The 18,134-nt window shown below is 41.7% G+C and overlaps 1 pseudogene; it reads left to right on the forward strand.

Annotated features, from left to right (window-relative positions):
* The first annotated feature begins 7,699 nt into the window (after nt 1-7,699).
* LOC135698798 (probable 4-coumarate--CoA ligase 1) lies at nt 7,700-16,117 on the forward strand (annotated as a pseudogene).
* The last annotated feature ends 2,017 nt before the right edge of the window (nt 16,118-18,134 follow it).

Consider the following 18,134-nt stretch of genomic DNA (forward strand, 5'->3'; position numbering starts at 1 on the left):
AAAGACTCCTCCCATTATGAGTAGTTTGCTATCAAGTAGCGACAATGGCTATTTTCTTTTTGCGTACACGGCGAATGAGAACGACCCAAATTTGAGTTTAGTTCACTCATAATCGCCAAAAGTGTAGGAACTCAGCGATGAGTAAATTTGTCTCATGATTTCGTGTGGAAAACCTAAAAAATCTGCCAGAAAATGAGGAGATTGACGAAAATTTTATTCAGTCTCGGAGTAGTGCCAATAGACTGAGTGAATCCAATCTTTACTTTTCTCAAATTCGGGAATTTTTCCCTGGAAAATCCTGGAAAAAACCTGGGAAACATGAGGCAAATTTACTCATCGCTGAGTTCCTGCACTTTATTTCTTATTTCTGAGATAACTAAACTCAAATTTGGGTCGTTCTCATTCGCCGTGATAGATATCGGCGTCTGTGGTTAGCGTGATTACCTCTCACCCCAGCAGGCCTGGGTCCAATCTCAGTCGGCGCCATCGGCATGTTCTAAGGCATAACATCTCTGGGAGCTGCCTCCATGGCGTCGGTAGCATTGGAGCTCAGTACGGAAAACAAATCTCGCGTCACTTTTCAATAGGTCCTATCTACATTGATCGATTCTCTTCATCTACACTCTCTTTCGTAAATAACTCGGCTTCACAAATCTGGATCAACAATAGAAAAGAGCCCATCAGCATTTGTAAACAAACCGTTCCAAAGCCCTTTACTCACAAAGCGAAGGCCACCCACACAAACCAACACCATCATCGGATAGGGGAAACTTCTACCTACAAGATGTTGGTGTTGGTTTGTGTGAGCGGCCTTCGATTTGTGAGGCTTTGGAACGGTTTGTTTACAAATGCTGATGGGCCCTATTCTATTGTTGATCCAGAAATGTTTCCTGCCGTCTTCGTCGAATTAGATGCTAGATTGTTGCTTCTTCCATCGAAAATATCCGGCCGTGACGATTCAAAGTTGATCAAGGTTGATCAAAATAATTTGTATCCCTGCTTCCAGTTTGATTACATGAGCATTTTGTGTGGTCGGTGGTTCTGAATATGGACAAACAGGCAGATGAATTCTATTCCTACTCTTTTCTGTAATAAGCTTGGTGGCCCTGAAAAGCGCCGTTTTGTTTCCAATGTTGGTGATGATTTAACCTCCGAAACCAAACAGAGTGCGTCTCTGTCACTTCAAAAACGTAGAATGACATCCATGGCCGCTTACGCTTGGCGTGTTTAGTGTAGGTGACAGCATCACGGATCTCATTTTTCAGGAACACCTTCAGCACACCTCGTAAATCAGACCGGAGATACGTCAGACACCGCCACGGCGAGCCAGACGACGGATGGTGGTTATCTCGAAGAATTTGCGTTTGGTTCTGAACATGGCGATGACTGTGTAAAGTATTACGCAATTCCATCCTCCCTATTCGCACGCGCCCGAGGATCGGAGGCGAATGCCACTTCGACTTGTTTCGTCTACTTACTACTCTCTGACGACTGTGCTGGGGAAGCAGCATATGCATGTAGGTAATTGGTGGATTTGTTAGTTAATTCGACGCTTTTGGACAATGCTGAACATTTACCAGTTTTTCAATAGTTTCTTGTTGAAAATCAACATTCGGAATCAATGCGTAGCCATATTTCTGATCGATTGGTGATAAAATTATTGAAATTGGACCAGGGGCAGCTGAGTTATTAACGTTCAAAATCTTTCTTAATTTGTTACATGTTCCATTTTCGGTTTTCACAAAGTGTACCCCCATATAGAAATCAAAGACGTAGTCCTACGTCAAAACAAAATTTTGTTTTGTCTTATGTGGTCTCATTTAATGTTTTTAGTGGTCCCATTGAACGCTATTGAAGGATTATGGAATCGGACCACTGGTTTTGTAGATATGGCCGTAACAAGTTCCGGCGTTATGGGCCATGAGGCTAAATTTGACTTGAAAGGAACAAAACCCATTAAGCGACACATCAAATTAAATCAAAATTTGATATCAAGATCAATGGTGGCAAAAATTAAGTACCTTGGACCATATTGGCCACTTCCGGGCAAGTTCCGGATGCCTCCAGAAAAGTGGCCAGAACCAGACTTGAATAATAACCTATCATGCGACACATCAGATTATATCAAAATTCGATAACCAGAAAAAATTAAGTACCTTGGACCATATTGGCCACTTCCGGACAAGTTCCAGGTGCCCCGGGAAAGTGACCAGAATCGGACTTGGATAGTAACCTATCATGAGGCACATTAAAATACATCAAAATTCGATAAGAAGTTCAATGGAATTGAACCCATGGACCATCGGCTTGAGAAGCGAACGTGTAGCCAACCACGCCATGGGACCCCTCAACTTGAGAAAAATCGTAGTCTCGCGACTCTCACGAGTGTGTAGAGGCAAAGTTGAGCTTGGCTAAAAATCACGGCTACCGTGAAGGCACCATATTTGAAGCGGTTCCTAACTTGACGCACTCGATCAATTTCGACCATTTTCCATTAATATTTTTGAAATGTTAACATTGCAAATATTAGTTCCGGTGCTCTAGGGATGATAGTGTAACAATTCAACTGATGGTTGCTGATAAAGCGGCTACAGACGAAAATGAAGACGAGAATGCGGAATTCGATGTCATGTCTGATGCTGACATAGTCAATGCTGTTCTTAACCATGATTCACATTTTTATGAAGGAACACCACTCTGGATGAAACTGCAAACATTTCTACAGCAGATGACAACCAAGATAAGGAGTACGAACCAGTTCCAGATCAATCAGCGCTAAACAGTATTGACACTATCACATGGGCTGAGCAAAACCAATTGCCGTTGGAACGGCAGTTTTTATCTTTTATTACACGAGTACTCGCGCGTTGTACTTTGTACAACAGTGCGAGTTTTCCATTGCCATTTTGCAGCCAATCTTCCAATCGATATGAAACCAACGGGTATTCATTAAAAAACTAACTAAACAAGCTAAAATTTTATCACAGTTAACCCACAAAAATGTGGATAATAGAAAAATGTGAATGGAAACCGCGTAAACGGTGTCCGTACTACGTGGGATTTGACTTAATTGGTTACAACATGGAAAATCTCGAGATCTTGACCAGATAGAAAATTACTGTCTTCGGCAAAGTTGTTCTAGAGATCATAATCTTTTCGCTAGTGGAGAGTAGTTTAGAATTTTCTCACTACGTAGCGCTAGAATACATGTGAAATTATCGCATGTGATATATCTCGAGATCATGACCAGATAGAAAATTACTGTCGTCGACAAAGTTGTTCAGAAGGTCAATGCCTTTTCGTTGGTGGACAGTAGTTCAGCGTTTTCTCACTTCGCGGCACTAGTATACATGTAAAATTCTCGCATATATAAAATATTTCTAGATCCTTACCATATAAAAAGTTACTGTCTTCGGCAAAGTTTTTCAGGAAGTCCAGATCTTTTCGTTGGTGGAGTAGTTCAGAAAATTCACACTACGTGGCGCTAGTATATGCATGCAATTTTCGCATATACAATAGCTCGAGATCCTGAGCAGATAGAAGTTACTGTCTTCGGCAAACTTGTTTAGGGTGTCAAGTAGTTTTGGCTGGTGGACAGTTGTTCTGAATTTTCTCACTACACGGCGCTAGTATAAACGTGAAATTCTCGTATAAAATATCTCGAGATCCTGACCAGATAGAAAGTTACTGTCTTAGGCAAAGCGGTTCAGGAGATCATAGCTTTTTTGCTGATTAACAGTAGTTCAAAATCTTCTCACTAGGTAGTGCTCGTATACATGTTAAGTTCTCGCAGATAAAGAATAAATGTCTTTGGCAAAGTTTTTCAGGAAGTCAAGATCTTTTCGTTGGTGGACAGTTGTTCAGAATTTTCTCGCTACTCGGTGCTAGTATACACATGCAATTCTCGCATATACAATAGCTCGAGATCCTGAGCAGATAGAAAGTTACTGTTTTCAGCAAACTTGTTCAGAGGGTCAAGGCTTTTTGGCTGGTGGACAGTAGCCTAGAAATTTTTCACCACATGGCGCTAGTAAACGTGTACAATTCTCGCGTATGCTAAGCTCGAGATTCTGAACAGGTAGAAAATTACTGTCTTCGTAAAAGTTGTTCATGAGGTCAATGCCTATTTTTTGGTGCACAATAGTTCAGAATTTTCACACTACGTGGCGCTAGTATACACGCGAAATTCTCGCATGTATTTCAAAATTTTCTCACTACGTAGCGCTAGAATACACGTGAAATTCTCGCATGTGATTTGTTTCGAGATCCTGACCAGATAGAAAGTTACTGTCTTGGACAAAGTTGTTCAGGAGGTCAAAGCATTTTTGGCTGGTAAACAGTAGTTAAGAATTTTCTCACCACGTGGCATAGATGTACACTTCTCGCATATGCTATATCTCGAGATCCTAATCAGATGGAAAGTTACTGTCTACAACAAAGTTATTCAGAAAGTTAAAGTCTTTTGGCTGGTGAACAATAGTTTAGAATTTTCTCATAAACTCTAGGCTTTAAACTCCTGAACAGCTTTGTTCAAGACAGTAACTTTCTATCTGGTCAATAACGTGAGATATTTTATATGCGAGAATTTCACATGTATACTAGCATCATGAAGTGAGAAAACTCTGAACTACTGTCCACCAGCCAAAAGACCTTGACCTGCTGAACAACTTTCTATCTGATCAGGGTCTGGAGATATAGCATATGCGAGAAGTGTACATGTATACTAATGCCACGTGGTGAGAAAATTATTAATTACTGTTTACCAGCCAAAAAGTCTTGACCCCCTAAACAACTTTGCCGAAGACAGCAACTTTCTAGCTGATCATGATCTCGAGCTATTGAATATGGGAGAAAGGCACGTATATACTAGCACCACATAGTGAGAAAATTCTAAACTATTGTCACCCAACAAAAGATCTTGACTTCCTGCAAAACTTTGCCGAATACATTTACTTTCTATCTGGTCAGGATCTAGAGATATTTTATATGCACGAGTTTCACATCTATAGTAGCGCCGCAAAGTGAGAAAACTCTGAACTACTGTCCTCCTGCGAAAAAGCCTTGATATCCTGAACAACTATGCCGAAGACAGTACCTTTCTATCTGGTTGGAAACTCGAGATATTTTATATGATAATTTCACGTGTATACTAGCGTCGCGTAGTGAGCAAATTCTGAATTATTGAGCACCAAGCAATAGGCTTTGATCTCCTGAAAAACTTTGTGAAAGACAGTAATTTTTTATCTGGTCAGGATCTTGAGATATATCACATGCGAGAATTTCACATGTATACTAGCGCTACGTAGTGAGAAAATTCTGAACTACTGTCCGCCAGAGACAAGGCTATGATCTCCTGAACAACTTTATCAGAGACAGTAACTTTCTATCTTGTCAGAATCTTGATATATTCCATGTTGTAATCAATTAAGTCAATTCCCACGTAGTATGGTCACAGTTTTCGCGGTTTCCATTTACATTTTCCCTATTATCCGCATTTTTAAGGTGTTTACTGTAATCAAAGTTTAGCTTGTTTAGATCAAAACAAGTTTTTTGAGGAATACTCGTTGGTTATCAGGTAACTCAGCAACAAAATGGCAATGGAAAACTCATGTGTTATGTACAAAGTACAACAGCGCGAGTAACGGAGGGTTAAAGGCCCTTTGGTACTTTTTTTTTACGGATCTTCAAAAATTTTGTTCGGTTGCCATTCCCCGCCTCCCCTGAAACGTGACGTAATTAGTGAACGGAACATCATGGGATTCAGTTTTTGTATGTTGTTGTGGCATATGATATGTTTGATTCCTTTCAGGTCAAAGTTAATCCAAAACCCCTTAACGCCGGATTTTGTAACATAGGCACACAAACACTTAAATATAGTCATTTCCCGATCTTGTCAGACTGAGTCGAACGATGTATGTTACTCGTCCTCGGATCGAAAGTCGGTTTTCCAAGCGGTTTATGAAAAATAATTTGCAAGATAGGTAAAAAAAATATGACTCCGGATAATCGAGCCATTTTCTCCGGATAATCGAGCCCCGGATAATCGAGCCTCCGGTTAATCGAGCCTCCGGATAATCGAGTCCGGCCTGTATCTGGAACACCGTGACTTTTTCGGCCGACTGGATGCAGGGCGTCTTGGTAAATGTCCCCAAGAAGGGGGATCCAACTGTATGCGACAACTGGCGAGGCATCATGCTACTGTGTATTGTTCTCAAAGCTCTGTGTAAAGTTATCCTCAATCGGATACAGGAGAAGATCGACGCGACTCTCCGACGACAGCAGGCAGGATTCTGTGCTGGAAGATCCTGTGTGGACCATATTGTCACGCTCCACATCTTCTTGGAGCAGGTCAATGAGTTCCAAGAGTCCCTGTACTTGGTATTCATTGACTACGAAAAAGCTTTCGACCGACTAAACAACAAAAACTTGTTCGGCGCTCTGGCCGGCGCCGGTGACTGCTTACTAACACCCCAATAGGTCTGGGTTCAATCCCAGCCGAGGTCGGTGGGATTTTTCTGAGGCATAAAAATCTCTGGTCACGTCTTCCTTCGGAAGGGAAGTAAAGCCGTTGGTCCCCGCCCATGTGTGTTGAATGGGTGCGATATTCTACGCAGGTGTGGAAGCTGCCTTCCTGCACATTCGATTGCCGTCAATGGATGGCAATCGATGTCCGTCGGTGATTGGCACTAGATTGCGGAATAGAGACCGACGTTGAATAAAGGAAAGAAAAAAAGTGGGGCGCTCTGAGACGCAAGGGAGTCCCTGATAAGATCGTCAACCTCATCGAAGCGCAGTACGAGGCTTTCTCATGCAGAGTGTTGCACAACGGAGCTTTGTCTGACCCGATTCGGGGAATCGCGGGTGTGAGGCAAGGATGTATATTATCACCACTACTGTTCCTCATCGTAATCGACGAGATCATGGTTGGAGCCGTTGACCGTGTACCGAACCGTGGGTAGTAGGGTAGCTTATCACCATGGAGCATCTCAACGACCTCGATTTGGCTGATGATGTTGCGTTATTAGCAACCCAACTAACATTTTTAGCTTTATAAGCCAACTTTTCCAGTATTGTGCTGTAAAGAAGCTGAAACAAAGCTGCAGATACAGCTACAAGCAGAAGCTAGCAAAGTAGTTTTGGATAGCGTTTTCTCAACTTTCTCACAACCATTATTCAATTTGTCAGTCGCACTGAATACCATCAGCCAATAAACGCTAATGTCACTTATATACACACACTAATCAACTTTCAACTTGTAGCTGCAAAACAAAGCTAACAAAGTGAATATGTTACTCATTTGATGGCTTCTACACAACCAACCACTCTTGCTGAATAACATAAACATCAAAAGTACTTTTTCAACAACTAAACAACCTGTACTCAGCTAATTAACTGTGTTAGTGATACTTTGGAAGCATTTTTACAGTCAACTAGGTTTATTTTTAGACGTGTGCAGTTCTACAGCTTTTACTCTACTCATTTACAAAGCTGAAGTAACTAGTCGAGAAAAGTGATTCATGTGAACTATTATAAAGCCTCTACTCAACGGTATTATTGTAGAAAGTCATGTATATTTGTTTACGTCAGTTCAACGTGTTGGCGTAGCGAAGATGGTAGTGTCAAGGTTGCCAATATGGTCGCCTCGAGTTCGATTCCAGGTTCCGGTGCAGGGTAAATAATTTGGTGGTGTGCTTATAAAGGGTGTCCACGATGAAATTGCCACACTATGAAATTGCTCTAACTTTTTAACCGTTGGGTAGAATTTAATGAAAATTTGGGTGGATTTAGTTCATAGTGCATTATTTACATCCTGCAAGTTTTAAAGTCCTGTGATCAAAACTCGCGGAAATGGAGTCGAAAGAACAGCTCGTGCGTGATAAAATCTTGCGCATTCATCACGAGAACAAGGATCTCTCGCATCGTTCCATCGCTAAAACGTTGGGAATCGCGAATTCCACGGTGTCGCGAGTGATTAAGCGGTTCGAGGAACGGTTGACCACCGATCGGAAGCCCAGAAGTGAAGGAAAAAGTATTCCGTACAACACCAAAAATCACAACCGCGTAGTTGGGGCCTTCAACCGAAATCCGAACGCCTCCGTTAGGGATGTGGCTAAGAAGCTGCACCTAAGCCGAAGTTTTGTCCAGAAGGCCAAAACTAAGACTGGGCTTCGAACGTTCAAGGTACAAAAGGCCCCTAATCGCGACGAGAAGCAGAACAAGTCCGCCAAAACCCGTGCCAGGAAGTTGTACCTCAACATGCTGACGAAAGTTGAATGCTGCATCATGGACGACGAAACATATGTGAAGGCCGACTTCAAACAGATCCCCGGCAACCTGTTTTTCACGGCCAAGGATAAGTTCAGCGTTCCGGAGCATGTCCGCACTCAGAAGATGTCCAAATTTGCGAAGAAATTCCTGGTTTGGCAAGCCATCTGCACGTGCGGGAAGCGGAGTGCACCTTTCGTGACCCAGGACACGATGAACGGACAGGTGTACATAAAAGAGTGCCTCCAGAAGCGGCTGCTTCCTCTCCTGAAGGCCCACAACGTCCCAACAATCTTCTGGCCGGATTTGGCCTCATGCCACTACTCCAAGGACGTGCTGAAGTGGTATGCGGACAATAAGGTCAATTTCGTGCCGAAAATGTTCAACCCTCCCAACACTCCGGAGCTCCGCCCCATCGAGAAGTACTGGGCGATTATGAAGCAGCACCTTCTTAAACGACCTAAGGTAGTGAAGACAGTCGAGGAACTGAAGAAAGTATGGGTTTACATGCAAAAAACGGTTGATTCACAGGTTGTGCAGAATCTTATGGACGGGGTTAAGGCCAAGGTGCGGGCATTTGCGTATGGACTGTAAATAAAATACGAGTAAAATGGTAAAATGAAGTTTAATAGTTATTTCTCAATCCCTGAAAATTTGAGGGCATTCGGATGAAAACTCGAATTTTGCGAATCAATTTTGTGTGTGGCAATTTCATCGTAACTAATTTCGAATAATTTGATTCTCGCAACAAAATTAACTCAATCAATTCCATCAACAAAAAAAAAAGCGTAGATAATATTTAACTCGGCTGCAAGAGAAAGCTGTGTAGTGATTATTGCATAATCGGGTAAAGGTTGAGTAAGCGCCTTTCAAGTTCACACACAACTAAACAGCAGGATAACAGCTGTATAGAAGCGTAAATAGATATGTAATAAGAGCTTGTTCCAATCGTCACAACAGCTAGAAGTAGCTGACTAAGTTCGCCAGATTTGCTTGTATAGAGATTGAGTAAAGGTTTCCTCATATCGTATAACATTTGAATACAGCTTGAGGCTGTATAAATGAAATGAGTGAAGCGTTTACATTGCGAAAATTGTTAGTTGGGAAGACGGCGCTCTGACATGCAGAGTAAGCTCGAAGACCTTGTGGAACGCTCCTCTGAAGCAGGTCTAACCATCAACGTCAACAAGACCAAATCGTTGGATGTCAACACGGAAAACCGTTCCAATTTCACGGTAGCTGGGCAGGCAGTAAAGAAAGTCGAAAGCTTCCAATATCTTGGCAGCCAGATAGCGTTGGACGGCGGCACCAAGAGCGACATAGGTGCACGGATTAAGAAGGCTAGGGCTGCTTTTGCCAGTTGCACCAAAATCCGATTTTTTAACTCGAACGTGAAGTCCGTGCTGTTATGGTTATACGCCAGTGAAACAAGGTGTGTATCAGCGGAGAACACTCAGAAGCTGCAGGTTAGACTGATGCAAAATTTGACTTTTTCGCTCCACAGTGCTTAAATGGTTTCAAATCGGGTCCTGATTAGCCTCCCAAAGTTACAACCAGGCATGGAAAATCATTTGCATTCATTTAGTGCATTCATTTACATTCATTTGCCCCTAACTTTTTTCATCAACAGAATTCCGCAAAATGATGTATGATGCTTTTGTAGGTTTTGTTATTAACTACAACATTTGTTGAAAACCCAAATCCGTATCTCTTATGCATGACGAACTAGAGCAAACAGAATCCACTACTGTTTTTCAGTGAATATATTTAACATTCACTGAAAAACAGTAACGAGTTCTGCCCGCTCTAATTCGTGATGCATAAGAGATACAGATTTGAGTTACTGGCAAAAATAAAAGCTAATAACAAAACCTATAAAAGTTCCATACATTATTTTGCGGAATTCTGTTGATGAATAAAGTTAGGGGCAAATGAATGTAAATGATTTTCCATGCCTGGTTACAACTCATTTGGTTAGAAACAGACTTCGCACAAGCCATTTGAAGTTTTCATGTAAATTACTATGGGAAATCTCAACTTTTTGTTCATTGCCTTCTAGTCTTTTTCCATATTGAATTGCGAAACAGGTTGATAGCCATTCTTATAGAAAATTTTCTCAGCTACAACTTTGCTGAAGATCGTTTTAATGTAAAATGAGACAGGAAAAAGTTATTAATTATTTAAGAGATTGGTAAACTTATGACATGATCAAGCAGCTGCTCTGTAGACAACACTGTATTTTGCAGTGTGACATAGTAGCCTTGATTTTTGTGTCCTATTCAATGCCCCAGAAACACCAATGTTGCCTGCTGAGCAGTTGATTGAGCATGATCATAAGACATCAGCGCATTGAACCATTGATAACTTTCGATCCTTGCATTTAATCAAAAAGTGGTCTTCAGCAAAGTTGTAGCTGGGAGAATTTCCTACAAGCACAATTGAAAGTTTTTGAAGCAGACCGATATGGTGAATTATTAGATAGACATGAATTGGTTTTACCATAGTAATTCCCATACAAACTTCAAATGGTTTGTGCCATCTCAGTTTCTCACCAAATGGGTTCAAATTTTGAGAGGTTAGTCAGGACCCGGTTTGGAATCGTTTAAGTATTGTGGAGCGAAAATTTCAAATTTTGCATCACTCTACTGCAGGTGTTTATCAACCGATGCTTGCGGTTTATAATTCGTGCCACAATTGGATCTCAAATTCCGAGCTTCATCGTTTGTGCCATCAGAAGCCGATAGAGACAGAAATTCGTGAACGGAAGTGGAGGGGGGTCGGCCACACAGTACGACGGAGCGTAAACGAAATCTGCAAGCAAGCACTGGACATCGCAGCAGAGGCAGACCCAGAGGCTCGTGGCGGCGGAGCCTAAACAGTGAAATTAATAACGTTGACCGGAATTTGACTGAGCCAAAGTTAGTAATCGCCCAGGATGGAAATCTTTCACAAAGGCCCTTTGCACCCCTGGAGGTGCGCAGGATCGTTAAGTAAGTAAGTAAGTTATAAGCTGAGTGGTGCGGAGGCAATCACCTTAAATATTCTAATTATTTTGTTTGAAAAATATTAATTTTCTTGCCTTTGTATGCGTCCTATCTACACTGCTCACAAATTGGCGCCTTTTTGTCAAGAGCAAAAATAAGAACACTTGCGTGACTTTCTCATTACTTGATTGAGTCAATATTTTGTAAATTTCGGAATAAAATGGTCATCAAGTCAAACGGTCGAATATAGTATTTTTTCAATCATCAGTGTTTATTGCAATGAATTAATCGTACTTTTTCAATGGTATGAATAAATACACTTGTTTAATTTGTTACTGCCTAGCCAGAAGGACTAGTCTAAAGGTTCCCCTAACTTCTGGTCTAGCCACGGAGGTCGTCTGGGGTGGGCTACATCCGCCTCTTTTTACTGGCTAGCTCGAGCTTGAGACCTCTCGCTCTCAGGACTTTTCAAGAGTCCAATCTTTCATTGATTAAACGACACACAAATTCACTTTAATCCTTTTTATTTCCTAACTAACACTTACAGTGGGTTGGGTGTGTAATGGTTGGCCGGCCGGCTGCTGAGGGGACACGTGATCGCCGACGAATGGTCGGAGGGTACCGTGATGGTTCTGGGCACCGTTGTCTGGTTGGGTTCACTCAGGGAACCAGTGTGATTGACCGTGGTTCGGGCTACGGCCAGGGTTACCGTCGGGCGTGGCTCACACAGGGAAACAGCACGCGATGTCGGGATGAGCGCCGTCGGTTTAACCTCAAAACTCGAGGGCCGGCTTGGATTGCCGAGATTTGGTCCACAAGGGGGTAACACTGGGAGCTAGCGTGGGTCATCGCGTCCTGATTGGTGACATAATACAAGGACGAAGCCTCTTCTTCTTCTTCTTCTTCTTCTTCTTCTTCTTCTTCTTCTTCTTCTTCTTCTTTCCTTTATTTAACGTCGGTCTCTGTTCCGCAATCTAGTGCCAATCACCGACGGACATCGATTGCCATCCATTGACGGCAATCGAATGTGCAGGAAGGCAGCTTCCACACCTACCTGCGTAGGATATCGCACTCATTCAACACACATGGGCCGGGCTGAAGCCTCAAGCCGATAAACTTCAGGCTACGCGCGGTACAGACTAACCCCTTTCGCTCCGTGGGTGTCTGGGGAAAACGGCCACAAGCGCTCACGAGATTCTAGCTTCGTCTACTTAATTTTGCACGATGATCTGTTCACTTCCGTGGTACTTTGCAAACAGCCTCGATTGTTGCTCCAGTCCCAGTAGCTAGCCGTTCTTTTCTTCTTCTCCTTTTTCTGTTCCTTTCTTTCTATTAGTCCTATATCCACCCGCGACAATCCAATAACCATCCCCTGCAGCAATTTTAACGTGTTGTTGTGTGTACTAAATCTGTATTTTAACAAACTTTGTTCTTGCTTTTATTATACATATATATAACATTATAACTTGTAGAGTGTAAAGGTAACTTGTATATTCCTAACAAGAAGTTTATATTAACTTTCATTTTTATTTTTAGACATATACACATGTAGACATAATTAGACATTTAACAATTAATCATTGAAATTTTAATACGAATAGGTTTTTATTCGGCAAGCAAGTTGGGATATTACGTCGCAACAGTAACATATTACTCTAGACTTTAATTTAAGGATAACATTTTGAGCGTTGATCCTAATACTTTATCATTCGAACGAATCTATTTAAGGGACGTAAGCCTTGGTGTTGGTCTTGATCGTTGGATTTTTTTAACAACCATTTCGAGTGACTCCGCACTACTCAGATTATGAGGTACAAGATTTATGTGATTTACATAACAAAAATATAACAATCATAAATAAACACAGACGCTTCAAACGTATGATAACGATCGCGTTGTCATCATTAGTCTGGACCGCTCAAACTAGTCTTTCAGGTAAATTACAAATGAAGATCACCCATTTATCATCTTCATGCAGGTTGTTCTTAATTACTTCTCAGTGTGATAAGAGCAGACCTCTTATCAGCTTTACAGAGGTAATCTATCTAACAACAACAGTTATTTGATAAGCAAATCGCATCAAGCTGATGTACTTTCACCGTTAATGTCTCTTCAGTTAAATCTGAATGTTCTAGCCGATTCCATCGCTTCTCTTCAAACATGCACCCGTTAAAAAACGTTTACACCTTCTACGATCCCTCCACCAAAATTTGGACCGGTCTCCCGGGAAGGAAACCGATCCTTAATCCCCACCAGAGTATAGGCGATCTGATTCTTCAGATTCTGAACCGGAATGCCGACAAGGTGGTGCAAATCAGTGCCGATAGCGGTGTGGAAGTGACTGGCGCTGAGATGCGTCTCCGGACGATCCGGATCGCGCAGAATCTAATCCGGATGGGATACGGCAGCGGAAGGCAATCGGAGGACATTTTCACCATGATCGTTCGAAACGGGGAAAACACGGCTCCGGTGGTGTTTGCTTGTTTTGCTCTGGGGATTCCTGTGAATACGTTGGATCCTTCGTTTCTGAGGGATGATCTGAGTCACATGTTCAAGTCCGTTCGACCGAAGGTGGTGTTTTGCGAAAACGAATCGTTTTAAGAAGCGGTAGCTGCTTGTGATTTGTCTGGGGTGAAGCCGAAGATTATTCTGATGGGAGATAAAGTCGATGGTTACGATCAGGTACGAAGCTTGATGGAACCGACTGATCAAGAGGAATTATTTGTGTGAGTAGAGATCGTGTGAGTATGCTCGAATATGATGCCAAATACAGTTCTCTCTTCTCAGTCCAACCGTCATCGACGATCCCACCAAACAGCTAGCAATCCTGATATGTTCCTCCGGAACGACTGGTCGTTCGAAAGCCGTTTGTCTGTCCCATTCGATCTGCATCGCCCATGTGGTGAATTTTTTCGAGTGTCATCCCAGCGATAGGACGTTCGCCTTCAGTTCACTCTACTGGATTTCGGGATTGCTAATGCTTCTGGCCAGTACGGTGTGGGGAGCCACTAGAGTCATCACACGTCAAACGTATCGTCCGGAGGTGGCATTGGACATTGTCGGGAGGTTCAAGGTATCGGCCCTCTATGTAACGCCTTCGCAAGCGTATGGCATCATCAGCAGTGGGCAAGCGACTGCTTCCAGCTTTTCCAGCGTTCGTTTTGCGTTCTGTGGAGGAAGTGCAGTTTCGTCATCGTTGAAGAGAACATTTGAAAAACTGATACCGGGAAGGTATTTGGAGGTCATGTATGGATTCTCGGAGATTGCCAATTCGGTATCGTTTAGCAAGAGGGAGCTCTACCGGGATGGATCGGTTGGATTTCCTCGATCCGGGATGGAGTTCAAGGTCGTTGATGATAGTGGGAGTGCGTTGGACGTCGGTCAGGAAGGAGAGATCCTGGTGCGAGCGGAGTATGTGTTCCGGGGGTACTACGGAAACGAGGAAGCTTCCAAGGACATGTTGAACAGTGAAGGATGGCTACATACCGGAGATATTGGACGGTTCGATGAGGAGGGATACCTATATGTAGTGGACCGGAAGAAGGACATGTTCAAGTATAATAATTTTCCAATTTCTCCCACCGAAATCGAATGTGTGATTCAGCAGATACCGGGGGTGGCAGCGGCCTGTGTTGTGGGGATTCCCGGAGAACCGAACGATCTGGCAACTGCGCTGGTAGTGCGGCGGAAGGATTGTTCGGGCGGGCTCGATGCAGCTGAGCTTGTTAGGCGCACGAATGAATCGTTGCCGGACTATAAGCATTTGAGGGGAGGGGTGTACTTTGCCGAAGAGCTTCCGCTGACACCGTCGGGGAAGGTGCTGAGACGAATGGTGCGAGGGATAATCATCAATAAGAAGGAGAGCGAGAACATTGGATAATTACGTGCAGGATAGTCATTGAGGCAGTTTATCAACCGCTGTTAAGCTAATCTTCGACTTATGTATTATGCAATATGCATGTTTTAGTTAAATTAACTCTGAGTTGAATACGTTCATCTTTTGTGTGTGAATTCGACGGCGATTTTCGGATAAATAAACCACCAACTAATAGCAATTTGATTATATTTTTTCTGCATAATACAAGCGTTTATTTCTGATTTTATGCCTATTTATTACACTTTGCGCAAATCTTTCAAAGTTTCAAAGTTCGAAGTCTTGGTGTGTAATTATTAGAAAAAAAAACTCTTCAAAAAAGTAAATCCTGTAGTTATGAGTAAAAGCAATTCGATTGAAGTAACGGCCTTCGAGGGGGAAGACACATTATTGTTGCTGCTGCTGCTGCTACTGTTGATGTCGTTGTTGTTTGTTGTTAAACTAATCCACCCATTAACAGCTAGAGCTAGGTAAATTATTAAAGTTACGCTTTACGAGTTAGTTTGTGTGGGTTTCCATTTTTTTTTTGCTTGTCTGTATGTGTTGTACACCTCTCTTTTGTCCATTTTTTGGGTAATTAAAAACTTGCTTCTTATTCTTCGTATCTAGCTATTTCCATTCATTCTGTTTCAAAAATATATATATAACATAGAAATCTAACGTCTACAAAGTGATTTTTACATTCAATCTGGTTCTACTTCTTCTTGGTTGATGCTGCTATTGTTTTCAACTTTTTTTTCTCTCACTTGCAAGTAGTAAGCAAAGGTTATAGGGTTATACCAACACCGATAGGGGTTGTAGTAGTGTGCGTGTTTCAATTCAATGGGCTCAACCCAAATCATTCCTCATAATCAATAGATCCTTGTTTGTGTGCGTTCATTTCACTGCCCAATTCGTTTGTATGTATGTGTGAGTGCATATCTCCGATTGTTTCGTTGTTGTGCATGTAACCTAAAACTAGTATTTTTCTAGCTCACCGAAAAAATAAGCAAAGGTTGCAGAACAAAAGCAAATGTTTCCGACGCGTACAGAAGAACAAGAAACCACTCAATATTTTCATTGTCTCTATCTCTATTTCTCAAGAAAACGGTGCTGCATGGGGGGTGTTGGGTGGGGGGCACTACTGCTATTAAAATCAATACAAAAAAAAAAACCTAATGACAACGGATCACAATCACAATCTTTTCGTTTCTCTCTTGGTTGGCTGTTTTAGCGGACAAAACTTTCCTTAAGAGGCAGCTTTCGGTTCTTTTTTGTTTCTTCCAATCTCTGTCAGATGGAATCTTCACTATGGTGCAGCTTGTTGTTGTTTTACTAACGCTTATCCACTGTTACTAATAGCTAATTTCATATGAATTTTCAAACAGTCAAAAGCAATGACTCTATCCCTAGACGTATTAAGAGCGAGAGCAAAAATTATAAATATTGAAATAACATTAAAAACAAATAAATTAAAAGAAACAATTTTACAGTTAGAGCTTTCCGTGTGAAGCGGTTATCCGATAAATATAATTTACTCAAATTAACATTGTAACAACATGACGGATTAGAAACGAGGGGAGCGGGATTGATGAAATCTTCTTTTCTTTTTTTTTCTCTCGAGCTGACAACGAACGAATTCAAAACTACATGTTTCTAACGAATACGACATACACAGTTGAACATCATGTTACACGTGAGTTTTCTAACTCTAGCAAAAACGTTGATTCGCCTCTATCAGTCACTACTGAACGGTGGAAGAAGAAGAGCCGTGGGCTTCCCCTGGTTTTAATCCTCATTTTTGAAACGTCGATAAATTGATTGTACGTATGTAAAAACACATTTCCAATCAGGCTTTCGCATTACAACCATATCTTCAACATCCAACAGTGGCGCAATCCCGGCTTTTTCGCTGAAAGTAGAACGGAAAATAGGGGGAATTAACTAAAAGGGTCGATGCCGGTGCCCGTCCCTAGCGGTGTCGAATTGAACTGAACAAGTGTTGGCATATCTTGATTGCCTGGAAATATTGTGAGATTTTCAAAACCTAAGAGGAAGAGGAGACAACTGGCTTCTTTTTGTCTGTGACGCGTTATTCTTCTCTCGCGGAAACGACCGTGCAAAAACTATTTAACTATGGGCGACGCAGTCGACTGTCAAAATACAAGAAAATAGATTCACTGTTGTAAAAATTCTCGCGTTTCTATAGGTTCACCCGACCAATCAGGTGCTGGTTCGCGTTTGACAGAAAATCGGTTCATAAAAGTCTCCCTATTGATTCTAATTGTAGCAATTTTATCTTCAGGCACGTAAATGTTAACTTGAACAGATTTCCCTGGAATTATAGACCAGCGCAGATCTACGCCAAATGTCGAATTGATCTCACGTGACCTTCCTCGATTTGTGTGAAACTTTGCTTAATTACATTTCATTCAGCCATTTTGAATCTGACATCAAGAAAAATTAAAAATTTCGTGTTCCATATTTTTTTAACAAAACGTAATTTTCAATCGAAATGACGTCTGAGACAAAGAAGAAATTTTCATAGTGATTCATGATTCATTTACATAAAATTTTGTACCGTGTATGCTTTTTCTGAAAAGGAATATTTTTTCCTACATTTATGTCTCCGACGTCAGATTGGAAAATACGTTTTCGAGTTATAATTTGTTGAATTCCATACGAGATTTCGATCATTTTTGAAAATGTCTAAACGACCATACATTTTAGCTCAAATGTGAATGATTCACCATAAAAACAATTATGCAAAGACTCAAAACTCGGAAAATGCTCACCAGGTTACCCTGGAACCATATTCCGCAATAATCTTGGACTGGATTTCGCTTGAATTCTGGACCGGATTCCAGAAGATTTCTGGACAGGATGTCACTGGAGTTCTGGACAGGATTCCACTGGAATCCTGGACTGTATCCCATGGGATTCTAGGTCCAGATTCAACTAAAATCCAAAACAGAATTCAATTGGAATCCTGGACCGGATTCCGTTGGAATCCTGGACTGTATTCCAGTGGA

This window comes from Ochlerotatus camptorhynchus, unplaced genomic scaffold, assembly GCF_037179485.1.
Source record: "Ochlerotatus camptorhynchus isolate MF236.1 unplaced genomic scaffold, CSIRO-AGI_Acam_v1.1 ptg000094l, whole genome shotgun sequence".
Lineage (NCBI taxonomy): Eukaryota > Metazoa > Arthropoda > Insecta > Diptera > Culicidae > Ochlerotatus > Ochlerotatus camptorhynchus.